Genomic DNA, 21,963 nt, shown 5'->3' with positions numbered 1-21,963 from the left:
TAGTCTCTTCCCCCCCCACACACACACACACACAGCTGTTTTTCAGCAGGGAGGACTTTTTCCCTCCCTATTTAAGCAAATGGAAAGAAGGAAAGAGGAGCCAGAGGGAAAGAGAGAAGGAAAGAGAGAAGAGAACCAGAGAGAGCATGAGAGAGAAAAGGAAGGAAAGAGAGAAAAGGAAGGAAAGGAAGAAAGAAGAAGAGAGAGGGGCCAGCATGAGTAGCACACACAAAGGTGCACAATCACGCACGCACACAGATAAGGGATTGCCCCCCACACACACACACACATCCAATTTGTGGTGATGCTCAGGGTACTTCCTCAAAATGCCAAATGTGCCCACGGGCCTAAAATGTTTGGAGACCCCTGATCCTACCAGACCTGAAGCAACAGGCAAGACGGAATTCCCACAGAAATTCTCAGCGCTCACTGCAGAAATCCACACCTCGAAACCCCACTTTTTCCCTGACCTCAAACAATCCTTTCCCTCATCTCTAGGCCAGATCTGTCTAGCCCTTTTTGCCCCACCCTGAGAACAGAGATGGGTGCGAATTTCATTCAGCTTGCAAGATATGCTTTTTTTAAAAAAAAATCCAGGTGTAAAAAAATAATAATCCAGGTTTAAAAACAGGACTACCTGTAATGGCACTGCGGTTTCATACTTCTCACAAGCCTGCTTTAATCATTGGCCTTTCTTTGGAGGGTTAAGAGTATTGCACCTCTCAAATAAAATGAGCTGCAGTAGAATCTGTCCATCCACTCTGCGTTTGAACTACTGTCAACAATAATGATGACTTCGGGTGAGTGGCAAAGGAGGTCGGCTTTTAAAAAATATAATTATAGCAGCCATTTTCAATTTCTCCAGCTTCAAAAACCACCTCAGAACAGGGCTTTCTGGGGAAAACAAAATGGTTACCACTCCAGTTTTCTTCTCCCCAAAACCATTTCGCCTCACCCCACAACATATACCCAAAATGAACCAGCCAATTTTGCTGCGTGTAAAATGGCTGGGAAATTATCCTTGTCGATTTAGTAAAGCCCTAATATCTATTGATATCGATTTTTTTAAGCAGTTGAAGCACCTCAGATGTATTACTTCATAATCTCTACAAGAAACCTGTAAGGTTCGTCAGTACTGGCTCATTAGTGTTAAATCAAGATGTGAAATTCAGCATCCCTTCCCCCTGCTTTTTTGGCCCTTCTGGTTGCCAAGTAACAACGTGGCAGTGACAGTAGGAGCCATCACCAGCAGAACGCCTTAGGGTGCAATCTGTTTAGACAGAAAAAGTCCTACAGCTCCCAGCATGCCCTACTCAGCATGGCTGGCTGGGGCATGCTGGGAGTTGTAGGACTTTTTCTTTCTAAACATGCATAGGATTGTGCCTTAAATGTGCCAAAATAAACATTAAGTGAGCACCCGCTACTTTCACTGTAACTACATTTTAGTTGGAGCACTTGAAACTACTTTGAAGAAACTACTTAAGTACTTCTCTTTTCCCCTCCCCTGGTTGAAAATAAAAGCAAGGCCTATCAGTAGAAGAAGGGCCGCCACATCGAGTATTTGTTTGCTGCACATTTTATTTTGCTATGCTTTGTGAGGGGAGGAGGGAAAACAGTTAGAAGCAGAACAGGTGATTTCATTCCAAACAGCAGTGCAAGATAATGTGTTTCGTCCTGTCAGGGCACCCAGAAAATCTCTCCAAGCAGAAGCAAAGAGATGTTCAGATTTCATGGCATGAAAAGGGTGATTTCACCACACCGTGGACACTCAGTACTCTTGGTCCTCTTCTACATCAGACCCATTGCCCGAGTCCTGTCCCACTTCTTCGTAATCCTTCTCCAGGGCAGCCAGGTCCTCCCGGGCTTTGGAGAACTCCCCCTCCTCCATGCCCTCCCCAACGTACCAATGCACAAAGGCCCGCTTGGCGTACATCAGGTCAAACTTGTGGTTCAGGCGGGCCCAGTCCACAAACTGAATGGACCACCGGGATTTAATGGCTATGATAGATGCATTGATGTCCTTGGGCATGTCGTTCCCCCCAGTATAGCGAGCAGCAAGCCATGTATTTGCCTCGGCAAAGGTTGCATTTCACCATGTGGCTGGAGAACTTGAAGCAGGAATTGGTGATCTCTGTCACAGAGAGCTGCTCGTGGTGGGCCTTCTCTGCTGAGATGATGGGGGCGTAGGCAGTCAAGAGGAAGTGGATGCAGGGATAAGGCATCAAGCTGGTTTGGAATTCAGTCAGTTCCACATTCAAGGCACCATCAAACCTTAAGGAAGCCATGATGGACGATGCGATCTGCCCAACCAGTCGGTTGAGGTTGGTGTAGGTCGGACGCTCGATGTCAAGGTTGTGGTTGCAGATGGCCTCGTTATCCACCTTGAAGGAGCAGTCTGAGTGCTCCAGGATGGTGTGGGTGGTCAGGATGGAGTTGTAGGGCTCCACCACTGCAGTGGAGATCCGTGGGGCAGGGTACACCGATAATTCCAGCTTAGATTTCTTACCAAAATCAACAGAGAGCCGCTCCATTAAGAGAGATGTGAAACTGGACTCTGCCAGAATTTTCAGGTTTGTTTCCATGATAGGAACCTGGTCTGAAAAACCTCACACATGGCAGAAGTTACACTACAGGGAGCCAGCAGCACAACCCATCATCAAGCGGTTTAATTCCACTGCAGGTTTGAACAATGTATAGAGGCACAACTGCTAGCTTCCTCTATTCAAAAATTGGGGGGACTATTTGGGGCTGAATAGGTCTAGGGTTAGACCATGGCAGAGATCAATAGGTCATGGCAGAGAACAGCTGGGATGGATTTTTCCTCATTGCCATCTCTAAATTCAATCCCAACTGGACTCCCAAACCCCAGGATCCAGTTGAGGATGAACTGAGTTCTGGAACAGACTTGGGATGCACCCAATTTTCATGTGTTAAGGAAATATCCAAGGCAGGTTAGGTTAAACAGTCAGAAATTTATTAGAGCACCACACAGCTGTGGGAGTCAGCCAAGAGCTGAGTCAGATCAAAAAGAAAAACAGGGCATCTTTATACGTACTGAAACTTGGAGAACAAAGAAAACACACTACGCATGCTCAGAAACCAATTAGTACTCAGTAACAGTCTTATCAGTACAGCTACATTATCTCTTACCTAAGTCCTAAGCTACTCCTTAAAGAGAATTTCCTGCCTATAATGAGCAACTTACGATTACCTTCTCATTGTCAAACACACATACGGTTTTCCAGTCCCATCAGGCACCTGGGTTGGTTGCTTGAACCAAACTACTCAAGAGGCCTAGCCAGGCCTACTTCCACAATCCCCCCTTGAGCCTATCACGCTCACCATCTATGCTTGCATTGTTCTCAGTTGTTCAATCTCTTTACTGCTGTCTTTCTGTTCTTTTCACATTTCTTTTTGTATTCTACTGACCATCTGGTGCAGTTTAGCTTTATGTATAGTTTTTGTAAGGAATTTGATACAACATTTAATCAAACAATGATCACATGGAACAAAACAATATAAACAACAATTATGCTTATTACATTGCACATCTTGCTAGGTGGCTGTTTCTGGTAGATCTAGGTAACGGGGTTTAATCGTTTTAGTCTCATTCTGTGGAATTGGGATCATTGGTGTGCCCCTATGGGCACAGACTGGCACATGGATTCAGATCAGCAGTCGGATACATTCAAGTCCACTTGAATCTGGTTCACAACTTTCAGGAAAGTGTTCTTTGCTTTCATGCAACTGAAGATGTCAAGCAGGAGCAGGATGCAGATGGGCCACATCATGAGAATGTGCCTCTGGTGGAGGCTGAGACAACTCTTCCTTCACTAACAGGAACTGAGCTCGCTGCTAGGCTTATGCTCACCTCGCCAGCAAGGGCTTGGCTCACTACTAGTCCTTTAGAGGTGGCTATTTTGTAATCCAGAGGAGGCCAAAGTGCCAAAAGTCTAAGAAAATCTCACACGAGAGCAGGGAAAAGGGCAACAAGCCAGTATCACGATGGCAACCAGAGATGTTCTTCTCTTCCGAGTCTGGAATGACTCAAAGGGCCGATGAACTCTGTGTTAGGGCACAGCATTGTCTGGTTCTCTGGGGCACATCATCTCCAGGGGTAACACTTTCTTGCAGGTAGGCTGTCTTTGCAGCTTCAAGCGGTGTGGGTGGTCAACAGTACCTGATGGGACCTTTTCCCATGAGGCCCAAGGGAAGACTTCTTCTGATGGACTTTGATGTAGACTCAATCCCTAGGCTACAGGTTGTGACACTGTATCGTAGGAATGTCTGGAAGCACTTTTTAACCTGTGAATGGAAAGCCTTCACACACTTCATTAATGCTTGGCAACAGTTCAACATAGTCTCATTCCTTAAATGCAAGTTAGTAAGATGTTCTTTAATAGGGGCTGAAGACGGGAGTCTCATGGGCTTCTTTATAAGGATCTCATGGGCACTGAGCAGAGTTTCTCAGTGTGAAGTGGCACATACGTTTATCAGGACCAAAGGTAGACCATCTGGCCATTTAAGTCCAGTTTTAGCACAGATTTTAAAGAATTTGGTCTTTAAGACTTCATTCTATTTTTTTTTTCCTACTAGCCCTGCTGGCTGGGGATTATAGGGCACTGGAAATTAGGGATGGGCGGATTCCCTACTTGTTCTTCCGCTTGGGAATCTGCCCACGGGGGGAGGCAATCCGTCCCTTCCCCCGGAATCCTCCTTGGCCGGCTCCGCAACAATTCCGCGGAGCTGCCAGCCTGCTCTGAAGCGCCAGTGATATGGCTGCCATGCCATATCGCTGGCTGAGGGGGATTGACTGCGGACGCAAATGGCGTCCAGTACGCCATTTGCGGCCATAAAGGTCTTAGTTTAAGCTAAATGCAGCCATTTACGGCTGCATTTACCTTAAACTAAGACCTTTACGGCCGCAAATCGCATACTGGACACCATTTGCATCCACAGTCAATCCCGCTCAACCAGCGATACGGCATGGCGGCCGTATCGCTGGTGCTCCGGAGCTGGAGGATGCGGCTGAAGAGTATTCTGCAGGGAGGCAGAGGTAAGTGCTCCATTCCGCCATGGACTCCGGCGGGCCGGATTCTTTAGAATCCAGTCTCATTGGGGTCCATGGCGGAATTCTCTGCCACCCCTACTGGAAATGCTGTTGAATTTGCAGAGCTTTGTACACACAACTACTAATACATATTTAAAAGAGCAACATTTCTTCATTTGAATGAAATCTATTTGTATGTTAAAAGAAAGCTTTGTTGTTGTTCAGTCGTTCAGTCGTGTCCAACTCTTCGTGACCCCATGGACCATAGCAAGCCAGGCCTTCCTGTCCTGCGCTCTCTCCCGGAGCATGCTCAAGTTCATATTCATTGCATCCGTGATGCTATCTAGCCATCTCATCCTCTGCCGTCCCCTTCTCCTTTTGCCTTCAGTCTTTCCCAGCATCAGGGTCTTTTCCAGGGAGTTTTCTCTTCGCATTAGGTGGCCAAAATATTGGAGCTTCAGCTTCAGTATCTGTCCTTCCAATGAGCACTCAGGGTTGATTTCCTTTAGGATGGACTGATTTGACCTCCTTGCAGTCCAGGGGACTCGTAAGAGTCTTCTCCAGCACCACAGTTCGAAAGCATCAATTCTTCGGCGCTCAGCCTTCCTTATAGTCCAGCTCTCACAGCCATACATTACTACTGGGAAAACCATAGCTTTGATTAGACGGACCTTTGTCGGCAAGGTGATGTCTCTGCTTCTTACTATGCTGTCTAGGTTTGCCATCGCTTTCCTCCCAAGGAGCAAGCGTCTTTTAATTTCATGGCTACAGTCACCGTCTGCGGTGATCTTGGAGCCCAAGAAAGTAAAATCTGTCACTGCTTCCATTTCTTCCCCTTCTATATGCCAGGAAGTGATGGGGCGAGATGCCATGATCGTCGTTTTTTTAATGTTGAGTTTCAAACCAGCTTTTGCACTCTCCTCTTTCACCCTCAACAAGAGGCTCTTTAGATCCTCTTCACTTTCTGCCATTAGGGTGGTATCGTCTGCATATCGGAGGTTGTTGATAATTCTCCCGGCAATCTTAATTCCGACCTCTGATTCATCCAACCCGGCATTTCTCATGATGTACTCTGCATATAAGTTAAATAAGCAGGGTGACAATATGCAGCCTTGTCGTACTCCTTTCCCAATTTTGAACCAATCGGTTGTTCCATCTCTGGTTCTTACTGTTGCTTCTTGACCCTCGTACAGGTTTCTCAGGAGAGAGGTAAGGTGGTCTGGTACTCCCATCACTTTAAGAATTTGCCACAGTTTGTTGTGATCCACACAATCAAAGGCTTTAGCGTAGTCAATGAAGCAGAAATAGACGTTTTTCTGGAATTCTCTTGCTTTCTCCATGATGCAGCGAATGTTGGCGATTTGATCTCTAGTTCCTCTGCCTCTTCGAAACCCAGCTTGTACTTCCGGTAGTTCTCGGTTCGCATACTGCTGAAGCCTAGCTTGTAGGATTTTGAGCATCACCTTGCTGGCATGTGAAATGAGCGCAATTGTGCGGTAGTTTGAACACTCTTTGGCATTGCCCTTCTTTGGAATTGGAATGTAAACTGACCTTTTCCAGTCTTGTGGCCACTGTTGTGTGTTCCAGATTTGTTGGCATATTGAATGCAGCACTTTAACAGCATCATCTTTTAGGATTTTAAATAGCTCAGCTGGAATACTGTCCTCTCCGCTAGCTTTGTTGTTACTAATGCTTCCTAAGGCCCACTTGACTTCACTCTCTAGGATGTCCGGCTCAAGTTCAGTGACCGCACTATCATGGCTATCAGGGACATTCAGATCTTTCCTGTATAGTTCTTCTGTGTATTCTTGCCACCTCTTCTTAATCTCATCTGCTTCTGTTAGGTCCCTGCCTTCTTTGTCCTTTATCATGCCCGTCTTTGCACAAAACGTTCCCTTGAGATCTCCAATTTTCTTGAAGAGATCTCTAGTCTTTCCCATTCTGTTGTTTTCCTCGATTTCTTTGCATTGTTCATTTAAGAAGGCCTTCTTGTCTCTCCTTGCTATTCTCTGGAACTCTGCATTCAGTTGGGTATATCTTCCCCTTTCTCCCTTGCTTTTCGCTTCCCTTCTTTCCTCAGCTACTTGTAAAGCCTCATCAGACAGCCACTTGGCTTTCTTGCATTTCTTTTTCTTTGGGATGGATTTCGTTGCTGCCTCCTGAACAATGTTACGGACCTCCGTCCATAGTTCCTCAGACACTCTGTCTATCAGGTCTAATCCCTGAAATCTATTCCTCACCTCCACTGTATATTCATCAGGGATATGATTTAGGTCATACCTGAACGGTTTAGTGGTTTTCCCGACGTTCTTCAATTTAAGCCGAAATTTTGCAAGAAGCAGCTCATGATCTGAGCCACAGTCACCTCCAGGTCTTGTTTTTACTGACTGTATGGAGCTTCTCCATCTTTGGCTGCAAAGGACGTAATCAATCTGATTTCGATATTGACCATCTGGTGACGTCCATGTGTAGAGTCGCCTCTTGTGCTGTTGGAAAAGAGTGTTTGCTATGATCAACGTGTTCTCTTGGCAAAACTCTATTAGCTTTTGTCCTGCTTCATTTTGTACACCAAGGCCATGCCTGCCTGTTATCCCGGTGATTTCTTGACTTCCTACTTTAGCATTCCAATCCCCTATGATGAAGAGGACATCTTTTTTTGGTGTTAGTTCTAGAAGGTGTTGGAGGTCTTCATAGAACCGATCAACCTCAGCTTCTTCGGCCTCAGTGGTTGGGGCATAAACTTGAATTACTGTGATGTTGAATGGTTTGCCTTGGATTCGTACTGAGATCATTCTATCATTTTTAAGATTGTACCCCAGTACTGCTTTTCCCACCCTTTTGTTGACTATGAGTGCTACTCCATTTCTTCTAAGGGATTCTTGCCCACAATAGTAGATATGATGGTCACCTGAATTAAATTCGCCCATGCCTGTCCATTTGAGTTCGCTGATTCCCAAGATGTCGATGTTCAATCTTGCCATCTCATGTTTGACCACCTCCAGCTTACCTTGATTCATTGATCTGACATTCCAGGTTCCTAAACAATTTTGTTCTTTACAGCATCGGATTTTCTTTTCACCACCAGACACATCCACAGCTGAGTGTCCTTTCGGCTTTGGCCCAGCCGCTTCACTCTTTCTGGCGCTACTTGGAAATTCCCTCTGCTCTTCCCCAGTAGCATATTGGACACCTTCCGACCTGAGGGGCTCATCTTCCGGCGTCATATCTTTTAGCCTTGTGATACGTTCCATGGGGTTTTCTTGGCAAGAATACTGGAGTGGGTTGCCATTTCCTTCTCCAGTGGACCACATTTTGTCAGAACTCTCTGCCATGACCTGTCCGTCTTGGGTGGCCCTGCACGGCATAGCTTATGGCTTCACTGAGTTACGCAAGCCCCTTCGCCACAACAAGGCAGTGATCCATGAAGGGGAAAAGAAAGCTTACACATCTCTTAACTCTCGATTCAAGTCAATCTGGTTTCCAGGGGAGTGACGGAGCGCCATCCTCCGGGGCTGGTTATCTGAGCAGATGGTGCACCTTCTTTCTCTCAGACAAGAACAGCTAATTCACTCAGGATTTTATACAGCAAGTCTCACTAAGTTAGAAAACTGTCAGCAAGTACACACCGCTGGCCCCGCTTCACCAAGGCCTTTCTCTTTTGGCAGCAAAATAAGTTTTCTCACAGTACAGAAAGAAGCATTCTCTATCAGTTAGAAGGTATACAGTGTGAAGAGCGAGTACGGTGCATTATTTTAGCTTCTATGAGTAGGAAAAAACGTGGCTTTCACTCTGTGTGAATACAGCTATGAGAACAAACTCTAAAATCATGAAAATTGCTAACTTTTTAGCAATTCAGCATGTTTGTGCTATATCACTGCATATGATTCTGGGCAAATTCACACCTTGCTATTTTTCTGAAACAATATAATACACTCCTCCTTTGAATTCTCACAGATTCTATATGCAGTTGTTTATTAAACAATTAAAACAAATCATTTATCATTAAGCTTGTTAGGCTACATACAAAGCAAAAAGACAAAGCAAGAAAATAACAATAACTAACACAACAATGGGACAATGCACAACACATAGGATTTCAAATCCACTGTTACCTCAGTGTACAAATATATCTCACCAATGACTTTTAATAAAAGTTTACACTTACTTAGACCACTTTAAAATCCCATTCTCGTCTTGACAGCATCATTCTTGCACATACAGCATCCCTCAACACACATTCAGTTTAGCTTGCATTTTCTTCTTTGTGAAGTGAGCGAGCGAACAGGCGGAGCAAACAGGAGTTGGCCAGGGGAGTTGCAGCGGTCGAAGAGACAAAGGAGACAGAGGTTAACAGGTAAGTGGGCTGCAGGAAGCCCAGGGGGCTGCCCTTTATCCTTCTGAGTGGCTGTGAGCTCACCAGGTGCTTCTGAGAGCTCCAACTGAATTGGGGGAGGTGGCCTGAGTACTCCCAGCAGCTGAGTGGGCGGGAAGCTTCAGTCTGTTTCCCACCTCCCAGCTGAGCAGAGCAGAGCAAGCTGCTCCAGCTGGTCCAGGGACTACAGAAGCAGGCAAGCTCCCAGAGAGAGAGAGAGCAGAGCGAGCGGACAGGGGGAGCAAACAGGAATTGGCTAGGGGAGTTCGGCAGGGGAGGTCAAGGGGGAGGCCCCTAACATTTTTTTTCTTTTTTAACTAACTTTTTTTCATTTATTTGTCTTGTAACACACACTTCCACACCAGTGGGACTCTGCCTTTAACCTCTACTGAGTAGAGGAGCAGGCACAGGTTAGTCTAGAACAACCAGAAAGCTAGACACAAAAAGGGAAAAGAGGCTATGGAAGGACAAGACTCTCCAGTGGTGGTGACCTGCAAGGTGTGTGCAATGTTTGTTTTCTTGCCTGAGAACAACATGGCCTACACCTGCAACAAGTGCAAGTTGATCACACTGCTGGAAGAAAAAGTAAGTGGACCGGAGCGGCGACTGTTGACCCTCCAGGGAATAAGAGAACACGGGGAGTTCTTGGACAGAATGGGGGAACTACAGCAGCAAAGGGAAGACCAGAAGCTTGAAGAGCAACAGCAAGATGAGGCAGTGGGAAATGCTGAGGTGAAGAAAAATGGAGTAGAGGATACTCCTTGGAAAAGGGTGACAGGAGAAGAAGAACTAGATGCCACTCTGCACCAGTGGAAGCAGTGGAGCTGTGGAACCAATTCCAGGTACCTGCGGATGAGACTGGAGGACAGCCTGCAGAGGAAGAATCACAGGGGAACCTACATGAGAGTGAGCAAGAGGCTGAAGGTCAGTCAAACAGAGGCAATGAAACCCAGGCCTACAACAAGAAGAAGAGAAGAGTGGTAGTAGTGGGAGACTCCTTGCTGCGTGGGATCAAGACCCAAGTATGTCGCGAAGACCCGTGGACTTGCCAGGTATGTTGTCTCCCGGGAGGACGGATTAGAGACGTGACTGAAAGGTTGCCTGCACTCATAAAGCCCACTGACAGGTATCCCTTTCTTCTCATCCATGTGGGAACAAATGATACTGCCAAGCAGAGCTTCAAAGAAATCATGTCAGACTTTGAAGCTTTGGGAAGGAAACTCAAGAACTCTGGGGCCCAGATAGTTTTCTCATCCATCCTTCCAGTAGTTAGAAGAGGGATAGAAAGGGAACGAAAAATACTCCGGGTTAATGACTGGCTACGAAGGTGGTGCCGACGAGAGAGATTTGGATTCTGGGACCACAGGCTATACTTCCTGGAAGATGGGCTGTTGGCAAGGGATGGGTTGCACCTCACAAAAGATGGGAAGAATGTGTTTGGCTACAGCATGAAGAACTTTATCAGGAGGGCTTTAAACTGAATCCTACAGGGAAGGGAGATGTAAAGTTGGGGGTAACAATGGACGTAGGCACATGCACTGCAATGGACAGAACAGCTCTGATAGCGCCCAATAATAGTCTTCAGACACATATAGGAAGAAAGCCAGACTATGAAGCACGTGGTCTTCGATGTCTATATACTAATGCCCAGAGTATGGGAAACAAACAGAATGAACTTGAACTCTTAATACAGGAGGGAAATTATGACTTGATAGGTGTAACTGAGACTTGGTGGGATGACTCTCATGACTGGAATACAGCAGTTGAAGGATATAACTTGTTCAAAAAGAACAGGAGGAACAGAAAGGGAGGTGGGGTTGCACTGTATGTGAAAAATACATATCTCTGCACAGAAATACAGGAGGATGAGCTTGGTAGTCCCATCGAGAGCATCTGGATCAAAATAAATGGAGCAAAGAATAAAAGGAACCTGATGGTGGGAGTCTACTACCGGCCACCCAATCAAGGAGAAGACGAGGATGAAACTTTTGAAAAGCAAATAGCCAATGTTTCAAGGAAGCATGATGTAGTAGTAATGGGGCACTTCAATTTCCCCGATATTTGTTGGGAGACAAATTCTGCAAAACATGACCCCTCCAGGAAATTGCTGACTTGTGTGGCGGATAACTTCCTCCTACAGAAAGTAGAGGAAGGAACTAGAGGATCGGCTATCCTTGACTTGATCCTAAGCAACAGAGATGACTTAGTGGATAAAGTAGCAGTTACAGGAACTCTGGGGGAAAGCGACCATGTTGTACTTGAGTTTTTGGTTCTTTGTTGTTGTTTATTTGTTCAGTCGCTTCCGACTCTTCATGACTTCATGGACCAGCCCACGCCAGAGCTCCCTGTCGGCCGTCGCCACCCCCAGCTCCCCCAAGGTCGAGTCCGTCACCTCCAGAATATCATCCATCCATCTTGCCCTTGGTCGGCCCCTCTTCCTTTTGCCTTCCACTTTCCCTAGCATCAGCATCTTCTCCAGGGTGTCCTGTCTTCTCATTATGTGGCCAAAGTACTTCAGTTTTGCCTTTAATATCCTTCCCTCAAGTGAGCAGTCTGGCTTTATTTCCTGGAGTATGGACTGGTTTGATCTTCTTGCAGTCCAAGGCACTCTCACAATTTTCCTCCAGCACCACAGTTCAAAAGCATCTATCTTCCTTCGCTCAGCTTTCCTTATGGTCCAGCTCTCGCAGCCATAGGTTACTAAGGGGAATACCACTGCTTTAACTATGCGGACCTTTGTTGTCAGTGTGATGTCTCTGCTCTTCACTATTTTATCCAGATTTGTCATCACTCTCCTCCCAAGAAGTAAACGTCTTCTGATTTCCTCGCTGCAGTCAGCGTCTGCAGTAATCTTTGCGCCTAGAAAGACAAAGTCTGTCCTGCCTCCACCTTTTCTCCCTCTATTTGCCAGTTATCAATCAAGCTGGTTGCCATAATCTTGGGTTTTTTGAGGTTTAACTGCAACCCAGCTTTTGTACTTTCTTCTTTCACCTTCGTCATGAGGTTCCTCAGCTCCTCCTCGCTTTCAGCCATCAAAGTGGTATCATCTGCGTATCAGAGATTGTTAATGTTTCTTCCAGTGATTTTAACTCCAGCCTTGGATTCATCAAGCCCAGCACGTCGCATGATGTGTTCTGTGTACAGGTTGAATAGGTAGGGTGAGAGTATACAGCCCTGACGTACTCCTTTCCCAATCTTAAACCAGTCCATTGATCCGTGGTCTGTTCTTACCGTTGCTACTTGGTCGTTATACAGATTCCTCAGGAGGCAGACAAGATGACTTGGTATCCCCATACCACCAAGAACTTGCCACAATTTGTTATGATCCACATAGTCAAAGGCTTTAGAATAGTCCATAAAACAGAAATAGGTGTTTTTCTGAAACTCCCTGGCTTTCTCCATTATCCAGCGGATATTGGCAATTTGGTCTCTAGTTCCTCTGCCTTTTCTAAACCCAGCTTGTACATCTGGCAATTCTCGTTCCATGAATTGCTGGAGTCTACCTTGCAAGATCTGGAGCATTACTTTACTGGCATGTGAAATAAGTGCCACTGTTCGATAGTTTGAACATTCTTTGGTGCTTCCCTTTTTTGGTATGGGGATATAAGTTGATGTTTTCCAATCTGTTGGCCATTCTTGTGTTTTCCAAATTTGCTGGCATATGGCATGCATCACCTTGACAGCATCATCTTGCAAGATTTTAAACAGTTCAGCTGGGATACCGTCATCTCCTGCTGCCTTGTTATTAGCAATGCTTCTTAAGGCCCATTCAACTTCACTCTTCAGGATGTCTGGCTCTAGCTCACCGACCACACCGTCAAATCTATCCCCGATACTATTATCCTTCCTATACAGATCTTCTGTATATTCTTGCAACCTTTTCTTGATCTCTTCTGCTTCTGTTAGGTCCTTGCCATCTTTGTTTTTGATCATACCCATTTTTGCCTGGAATTTACCTCCAACGTTTCTAATTTTCTGGAAGAGGTCTCTTGTCCTTCCTATTCTATTATCTTCTTCTGCTTCCGCGCATTGCTTGTTTAAAAATAATTTCTTATCTCTTCTGGCTAACCTCTGGAATTTTGCATTTAATTGGGCACATCTCCCCCTATCACTGTTGCCTTTTGCTTTCCTTCTTTCTTGGGCTGCTTGGGCTGCTTCCAGTTCTTGGTTCTAAGGGAAGCAAAAGCCGAGTGTAGTCAAATGCGTACCCTGGATTTTAGGAAAGCTGATTTTAATAAACTCAGAACAATGATCAGTAAGGTCCCATGGCAAGCGACGCTAACGAGAAAAGGAGTCCAAGATGGGTGAGAGCTTTTAAAAAAGGAAATTCTCAAGGCACAATTACAAACCATTCCAACAAGAAGAAAAGGTGGAAGACAACAGAAGAAGCCAATGTGGCTTCACAAAAAGCTTACAGATGACCTGAAAACAAAAAAGGACACATATAGGAAGTGGAAAGAAGGCCAAGTAACAAAGGAAGAGTGCAGGCAGGCAGCCCAGAATTGCAGGGATGACGTCAGGAAGGCTAAAGCTGAGAACGAACTGAGGTTAACGAGGGATGCTAAAAGCAACAAAAAGGCTTTCTTCAGCTACGTGAAAGCTACGTAAAAGGCAGAGGAAAGAAATGGTGGTTCAGCTATTAAATAAGGATGGCAAAACGATAACAGATGACAAAGAAAAGGCAGAGGTGCTCAATTCCTACTTTGGCTCAGTCTTTGTCAAGGGCTCCTTGGAGGGCTCTCTTAGTCTAATCCAGTAGCCAAGTCCAGATGCAGACAAAGGGATTCTTTTCAAAGCTTTATTCTTCTTTTACAACTTACAACTCTACAGGTAGCAACTAGATCTGAGCAGCAGCATCCCTATGCCCTAAGTTGGAACAGTTGGTCCCTGTTTGAAAGGCAATTACTGGCAGACCCCTAAATATAAGGACTAGGGAGAATCCCTCCCCTTTTCCCTTGGATCCTCTGGGCGCAACCATTCTTTGAGCGCCAACCGGGCGCTACGCCTCCTTTCCGCGCTCTCCATTTGGCGTCGCTCTCTGCGTCTGCGCCGCGCATCCAACCAGTCTGCTATCGGTGCTGGGTCACTCCCTGGACTGCTTTCTAATCTAGGAATGTTGGTGGGAGGAATCTCTGTCAGCTGCGGGCCCTGGGAAAAAGGGGCGCGCTCCTCTCCCAGGAGCGACTGCTCTTCCTCCGAATCAGAACTACTCTGGGAGTCTATGGGCTCAGTGTCCACCCTGACAGTCTTCTCCCAAAAGAGGGTCTATGATGCCCCTGGCAAAGGTGAAGTACAGGCTGAAGGGGCAGGATGGCAGCTTGAGATCGATAGGCATATGGTCAAGGAACACCTAATGACTTTGAATGAGTTCAAATCTCCAGGGCCAGATGAGCTGCACCCTAGAGTAATAAAGGAACTGGCAGAAGAACTCTCAGAACCGCTGTCTATTCTCTTTGAGCAATCATGGAGGACGGGTGAAGTGCCAGATGACTGAAGGAGGGCTAATGTTGACCCTATCTTCAAAAAAGGGTAAAAAGGAGGAACCTGGGAATTACAGACCAGTCAGTCTGACATCAATCCCTGGGAAAATTCTGGAGCAGATGATAAAGCAATCCATCTGTAAGCACCTTGAAAACAATGCAGTGATTACTCGAAGCCAACATGGATTTGTCAAGAACATGTCCTGCCAGATGAATCTGATCTTATTTTTTGATCAAGTCACTTCCCTTGTGGACTGTGGGAATGCTGTGGACATAATATACCTCGACTTCAGCAAAGCTTTCGACAAAGTGCCCCATGATATCCTGATGAGCAAACTAGCTCAAAGTGGGCTAGATGAAACAACGATCCAGTGGATCCACAGTTGGCTACAGAATCGGACTCAAAGAGTGCTTATCAATGGGATCTTCTCAAACTGGGGAGAGGTAACGAGTGGGGCACCGCAGGGCTCAGTCCTGGGCCCAGTGCTCTTCAACATTTTTATGAATGACTTGGAGGAGGAGGTGCAGGGAATGCTGATCAAATTTGCAGATGACACAAAATTGGGCGGGATAGCTAGTACTTTGGAAGACAGAAACAAAATTCAAAGTGATCTGGATAGACTGGAGCGCTGGGCAGAAACAACAGAATGACATTTCATAGGGATAAATGCCAAGTTCTGCACCTAGGAAAAAGAAACCAAATGCACAGTTACAAGATGGGGGATAGGTGGCTCAACAACACTGCAAGTGAGAAGGATCCTGGAATTGTTGTCGATCACAAGCTGAGTATGAGCCAATAATGTGATGTGGCTGCAAAAAAGGCATATGCTATTTTGGGCTGCATTAATAGAAGCATAGCTTCCAAATCCCAGGAAGTACTAGTTCCCCTCTACTCAGCACTGCTTAGACCTCATCTAGAGTACTGTGTCCAGTTCTGGGCACCACACTTTAAGAAGGATGCCGACAAACTGGAGAGGGTTCAGAAGCGGGCAACAAAGATGATCAGAGGACTGGAAACAAAGCCCTATGAAGAGAGACTGAAAGAACTGGGCATGTTTAGCCTTGAGAAGAGAAGACTGAGGGGAGATAGGATAGCGCTCTTCAAGTACTTGAAAGATTGTCACAGAGAGGAAGGCCAGGATCTCTTCTCGATCATCCCAGAGTGCAGGAGATGGAATAATGGGCTCAAGTTACAGGAAGCCAGATTCTGGCTGAACATCAGGAAAAACTTCCTGACTGTTAGAGCAATACGACAATGGAACCAATTACCTAGGGAGGGGGTGGGCTCTCCCACACTGGAGGTGTTCAAGATGAGGCTGGACAGCCACCTGTCAGGGATGCTCTGACTTGGATTCCTGCATCGAGCAGGGGGTTGGACTCGATGGCTTTGTAGGCCCCTTCCAACCCTACTATTTTATGATTGTATGATAAGTAACACTTACTGGTACACACAGAAGGTTGAGCCTAAGCTACAATACATATTCAAACACATTAGCTAATACATGACTATACAGACGATCCTCAGCCAACACTCACTCTCTATTGCCAGTCACACACAGTCATTGCATCTTGATTTTTACATGGGAGAAGCTGATGCTATTGTAGGTTTTAGGTGGCATAGAGGACAATCTGTCTAGCAGACTCAAAGGACAGGCATTTGATGACTGAGAGGAATAAAAAGCTCACACTCTCACATAGCAAGAACAATAGCCACAAATACAGATATAAAGACATTTTCTCTAAAAGCAAAAACAAAGTTACTGAGTACATTAAACACATTATTCACATTTATGCAACTTGCTTGATCTAAATCATTGTGGCACCTTCACCTCTTAGAGGATTGACTCAATCGACTCTGTCCTTCTTATCTGCTACTACAAGGTGGGGAAGAAGGAACATGGGAGCTACCAGGTGGCCATCCGGGGAGCGCCACAAATAGTCAGTGTACTGAGGACAACCAGCCAGTCTCTATTCTTTCAACATTTGGGCCTGATTTTTGAGTTGTGCAACATCTTCAAAAGTTGCCATGGAAGACTGGTTTATTACTGAAAGGAATAAGGCAGTAGCCCTAGAGAGGGCAAAAAGTTCTGCCACTCAAGCAGAAGTACAGTTAGGCAAAATAATTGTGTTCTATTACGATATGGGAAGTACAGACAGCATATCTCTTTAGCATTTCTTTGACAAGACCCATCTACAAAATATATACCATCCACATTAGTCAGTGGCTCATCTGACAAGTCTGGACGTGGCTTTGCTAGGTGCTTGTTGTTGTTCAGTCGTTCAGTCGTGTCCGACTCTTCGTGACCCCACGGACCATGGCACGCCAGGCCTTCCTGTCCTCCGCTCTCTCCCCGAGTGTGCTCAAGTTCATTTGCTAGGTGCTCAGCCACTTCTAAACAATCATAAGGGATACTTTCAGAAGCATCAGGCAGCAAAGAAGCAGGATTTAGAGCGGAACAACGTTGCACTGTAATATAAATACTAGAGAGAAGCAAAATGTCATACCTGAAGAGGCGTGACTGAGACAGGTGCTGAGTCTTTGCTGTAAGTAGAAGAGCTGCCACTGAGGTACACAAAGAGTTAAAGGAGAACATAGCACAGTATTTTCAGAGGCTTGACAGCCGCTGCAGAATCAAGGAAAGCACTGCAATATGTTACTGGTCAGTATTTATTTCCATGCTTTTAGGTAAACACACTAAGAGCACAAGACTTTTTTTTTTTTATAACAAAAGAGCCCAAGTTGTTTTAGAACAGTGCTTGTTTTGGAGCAGTGGAAGCAGAGTCAGCTTCAGAAGACCAGGGGAGTGGATCAGGAATATCTGAATACACTCGGTCAGGGAACAAAGATAGTACAACCAAGTTTACACAGAAGGTAGAAGGAAGTTTTCAATAGAAAGAAAAACTTACAAACCTCTCAGCTGTCTTAGAAGTTTTGAGAAGGAGAGGGAGGAGCTGGGAGCGGCTGGGAGGTGTGAGGTGTTTCCATCAGCTGGCCAGGCTGGTGGGGACACTTATTTTTCTAATGCTCAACTTGGCTACAGAAAATTGGGAGCAATGCGCAAATATTTTTTTTCAAAAACATCTTTAAACAATCCATGTAGTCTGCTGTACTCTCACTTTTGTTTTGCTTACAATTGATGTGTGTGGGTTTTTTAGCCTAATCGGTTTTCTGCAGCATCTGATGCATGCTTGGTCTAAAGTATTAAGATCAGCTGGTTCTTGATTTGGCCAGTTTGCTTGTTCCTTTAATCTAGTGCACACTTCTTGGGGCAAAATAACTTGCATGAGTTGGTTCATGCTAGCACAATTAGGATTTTAACAAGTGATCACTGTTTTTCTGATTTTTGTGTGGCTTTTCTGATGTTTTAAAATTTGACCTGGTCTTTCAGTTTTTCTTGGGAGTCCTTAAGACTCCACTCCCTGGGACTTAGGTGACTTTTTGTTGTTGTTGACGTCTCAGCACATCAATCAAAGAACGCATTCTCATTGACCCTGTGCCACCTTGGACCTCGAGATTCCAAGGCTCCCTTTAAATGCACAATTCTGTCCAAATCAAAGGTCCCAACCAAGGGAAATTGTTTGGATGAGTCAAATGCCATTTGTCCAAAACTTGCAAGTCTTAGGTCTGTAATTCCTGTACATGTACATTGGAGGCATCCCTTTTGGGGCTATGGAATTTCTTTGGAAGAATCCGACCCCATCCTCAATTCACACAGGGTCACACAGGAAAACAATCAGGAGGTCTCCACAGGTTGCGAGAAACGAAAGGCACTGCCAAATTCTGAGGTACAGTCAGAGACCGACTCTCACTGAATTGGAGGCACAAACAGTAACTCACAGTCTAGGGAGCTCATACCATGGCAGGGAGTGAAGGAAAGGTTGGGTCACTCACTGCAATCTCCGTTCATTCAGGAATGATTTATTCAGGAGGTCCATGCTTTGTCGGCCGGCTCATACCATGGAGGGAAGAAGGAAAACTCACTCACACAAGGTTCCAGCGATGATAATTTGCTCTGCTCCTTTTTACCTCAATTCATACCAGGCAACTCTTGTTCTATTCTTTTCCTCAATTCACACAAGGCAACTGTCATTCACCTGACACCATATCCCACAGACCTCTGTAACGCCCGCCCAAAACAAACAGAAACAAAAACTTACCAGGTGCTTAAATTATTGACTATCTCTTTAAAGGCGGTATCCTGTCAGCCAAGGCAGAATCATCCCATGGGCAGCCTCACACTGAGTCCCAGATGTAGAGATTTCAAAAGGTCTCTTACCTTGGTGAGCAATTCTGGGATATTCAGTGAATGGCGGTCCAAATTGGTTCGATGCTCCTCACCATTTGGGATCCAAGTCACAGCACCAAATTGTTAAGGAAATATCCAAGGCAGGTTAGGTTAAACAGTCAGAAATTTATTAGAGCACTACACAGCTGTGGGAGTCAGCCAAGAGGTGAGCCAGATCAAAAAGAAAAACAGGGCATCTTTATACGTACTGAAACTTGGAGAACAAAGAAAACACACTACACATGCTCAGAAACCAATTAGTATTCAGTTACAGTCTTATCAGTACAGCTACATTATTATCTCTTATTTCTAAGGTCCTCAGCTACTCCTTAAAGAGAATATCCTGCCTATAATGAGCAACTTACGATTACCTTCTCATTGTCAAACACGCATACGGTTTTCCAATCCCATCAGGCACCTGGGTTGGTTGCTTGAACCAAACTACTCAAGAGGCCTAGTCAGGCCTACTTTCACACATGCTTATTTGTGCAGTTGTGTGCAAGGCCCGGTAAGGTCTTCATTTTCTGCAATCCAAGTCCTGGGCAAGAAGGGAACTTCTTCCTCTAGCATAGTCTTGCGTTTAGCTCAGTCTTCCCTAATCTGATGCCCTCCATATGTGTTGGACTTCCACTCCCATCATACCACACCCAACATGCAAGAGGAGCCTAGAATGAAGAAGGCCAGTTTAGCTCAACTGTGAGTCTCAAGCTGCAGTGTTGGGAATCGCAGAGCGCATTCAAGGATGGAACCGAGAACAGCGTCATCCCACACCCCATTTTGCAAATCCAATCCAGGATCGGGTCAGTGATTTCCTTTGCAATGGTGTAGTAGCTCCAGGCGTAGTTGTTGGCAGCATCTTCTTTGCCACTGATCAGCTGCTCAGGGTGGAAGAGCTTATGGTATCTCCCAGTACAAATTCCCTCTGAAAGAGAGGACAGGTAGGAGGCATTAGCAACACCTGTATGTCATGCACATTTTTGGCACCAGTGGAACACAGTGTGTAAGTAGATCACCCCAACGTATCATGTATAGAGCCCAATTTGTGTTTCATTAACTTAGCACAGGGCCAAGCAAATTCCCTCTACTCAAAGGCTCGATTTGCTAAATATTGAAAGCATAACCATGATATTTTGGTGAAAAGAGGGTGTGAGTGCTAGTGGATGTGACATAACCATGTAGTTAAGCGGAAACTCATTGGAACATGAATTTCTGGCCAATTTGAATTGTTTAGAAGTTTGCACTCAAGCATTAAAAAAAAAAATCAGCACTATTACATGATTATGAAATAATGTTGAAAATAAAACGGACCGTTCAGGAATGGTCCGTTTTAAATGGAAATGCTTTCCAGTACGTGTTTTAAGTGCTATTGTGTGAATTTTTCAATTTAAGAAGATATGGCAGCTAAAATGATGCCAGTGGGTAAGGCACTTGTGAAGTTGTGCTGAGGTGTAGATAAGCAATTGGCGCACACAGCCAATACTTCACTGCATGTGTCATAACTATGCCTGATAAAGATCGAAACATGGTGCTATGGGGATTTGCATCACTGGAGACTGTGCTGCTGTCCTACACCATTCTTTCCAAAAGAAGACCAAGCTTCTGAGGTCTAAAATCAGACAGAATCAGCACAGGGGACATCCAAGAGAACAACCGTTTGATGACATTGTCACGTAGATGCCCCATAAATAATATGCCATCACCTTCTCCTCATTGCACAAGGAACACCAAGTGTAAGATCACCCTCTCTCTTAATGTCAGGCACTACCTATGACTGTGGGTTCCAGGACTACGAACACTGCTCTGGGGACCTGGCTCAGCACGTTGGAGCTCGGGATGGTCCCATCAGGCCGTGTTCCTGGCAATACAATTCCCAGCAGGCATTACCCATTTGAACACCAGCCTGTCCTATATGGATGGAGAGGCACTCCCTCTGGAACAAACGTACAGCGTTAGGGCCGTGCAAAGCAAGAGTTATACAGAAGTCTAGCAAGGCAAAGATACAGAATGGGCCCCAATGCTTACTTAATGAGCACTGGTTGCTGTTGGGCACAACACACCTGCCCAGGAGGAGCGCTAAGGGAAGGTGCCAGATGGAGCTAAGGAAGAGAGGCTGGGTTCACAACACGCTAACCCACACTCAGTTGTTGAGTGTGGGTTGTTGTTGAACCATGCGTTGTTTACTGAACTGTGGGTTAGCATGTTGTCCACCCCCAGGACATTTTCCACAGGGTGGCTTGTTAACCATGCAGTGCGGCTTGTTAACCACCCTGAACAACCCAACAACAAACCATGGGTTCTCAAGGTGGTTTGTTCAAGAAAAATAAGCCACGCTGCATGATTAACAAGCCACCCTGCAGAAAATGTCCCGGGTTTGGACAACACACTAACCCACAGTTCAACAAACAACCCCCACTGACCTGCTGAGTGTGGGTTAACGTGTTGTGTGAACCCAGGCAACGTCTCCCATCTTCCCTTTATTGCTTCTTTGATTTGTTCTGGCCTGTGCCCCATTGCTCCTGAATTCAAGTTTTACTAGAAGATTCTGAAATTCCATAATAGGAACATACAGTCTGACGCAGGTTTTAAGTCATTTCTAGAGTTTTCCTGGCATATGGAAGGGGAAGAAATGGAAGCAGTGACAGATTTTATTTTCTTGGGCTCCAAGATCACCGCAGACGGTGACTGTAGCCATGAAATTCAAAGACGCTTGCTCCTTGGGAGGAAAGCTATGGCAAACCTAGACAGCATAGTAAGAAGCAGAGACATCACCTTGCC

General features: G+C 45.5%; 1 pseudogene; it reads right to left on the bottom strand.

Moving 5' to 3' along the window:
- Positions 1 to 1,768: 1,768 nt before the first annotated feature.
- On the bottom strand, positions 1,769 to 21,699 carry LOC146339303 (tubulin alpha-1A chain-like; annotated as a pseudogene).
- Positions 21,700 to 21,963: the final 264 nt, after the last annotated feature.

The sequence above is a fragment of the Heloderma suspectum genome, chromosome 7 (assembly GCF_057233095.1).
Source record: "Heloderma suspectum isolate Gila_16-S chromosome 7, 16-S_ref, whole genome shotgun sequence".
Classification (NCBI taxonomy): domain Eukaryota; kingdom Metazoa; phylum Chordata; class Lepidosauria; order Squamata; family Helodermatidae; genus Heloderma; species Heloderma suspectum.
Note: the sequence above shows the minus strand (reverse complement) of the source record. Positions and strands in the feature narration are given on the sequence as shown.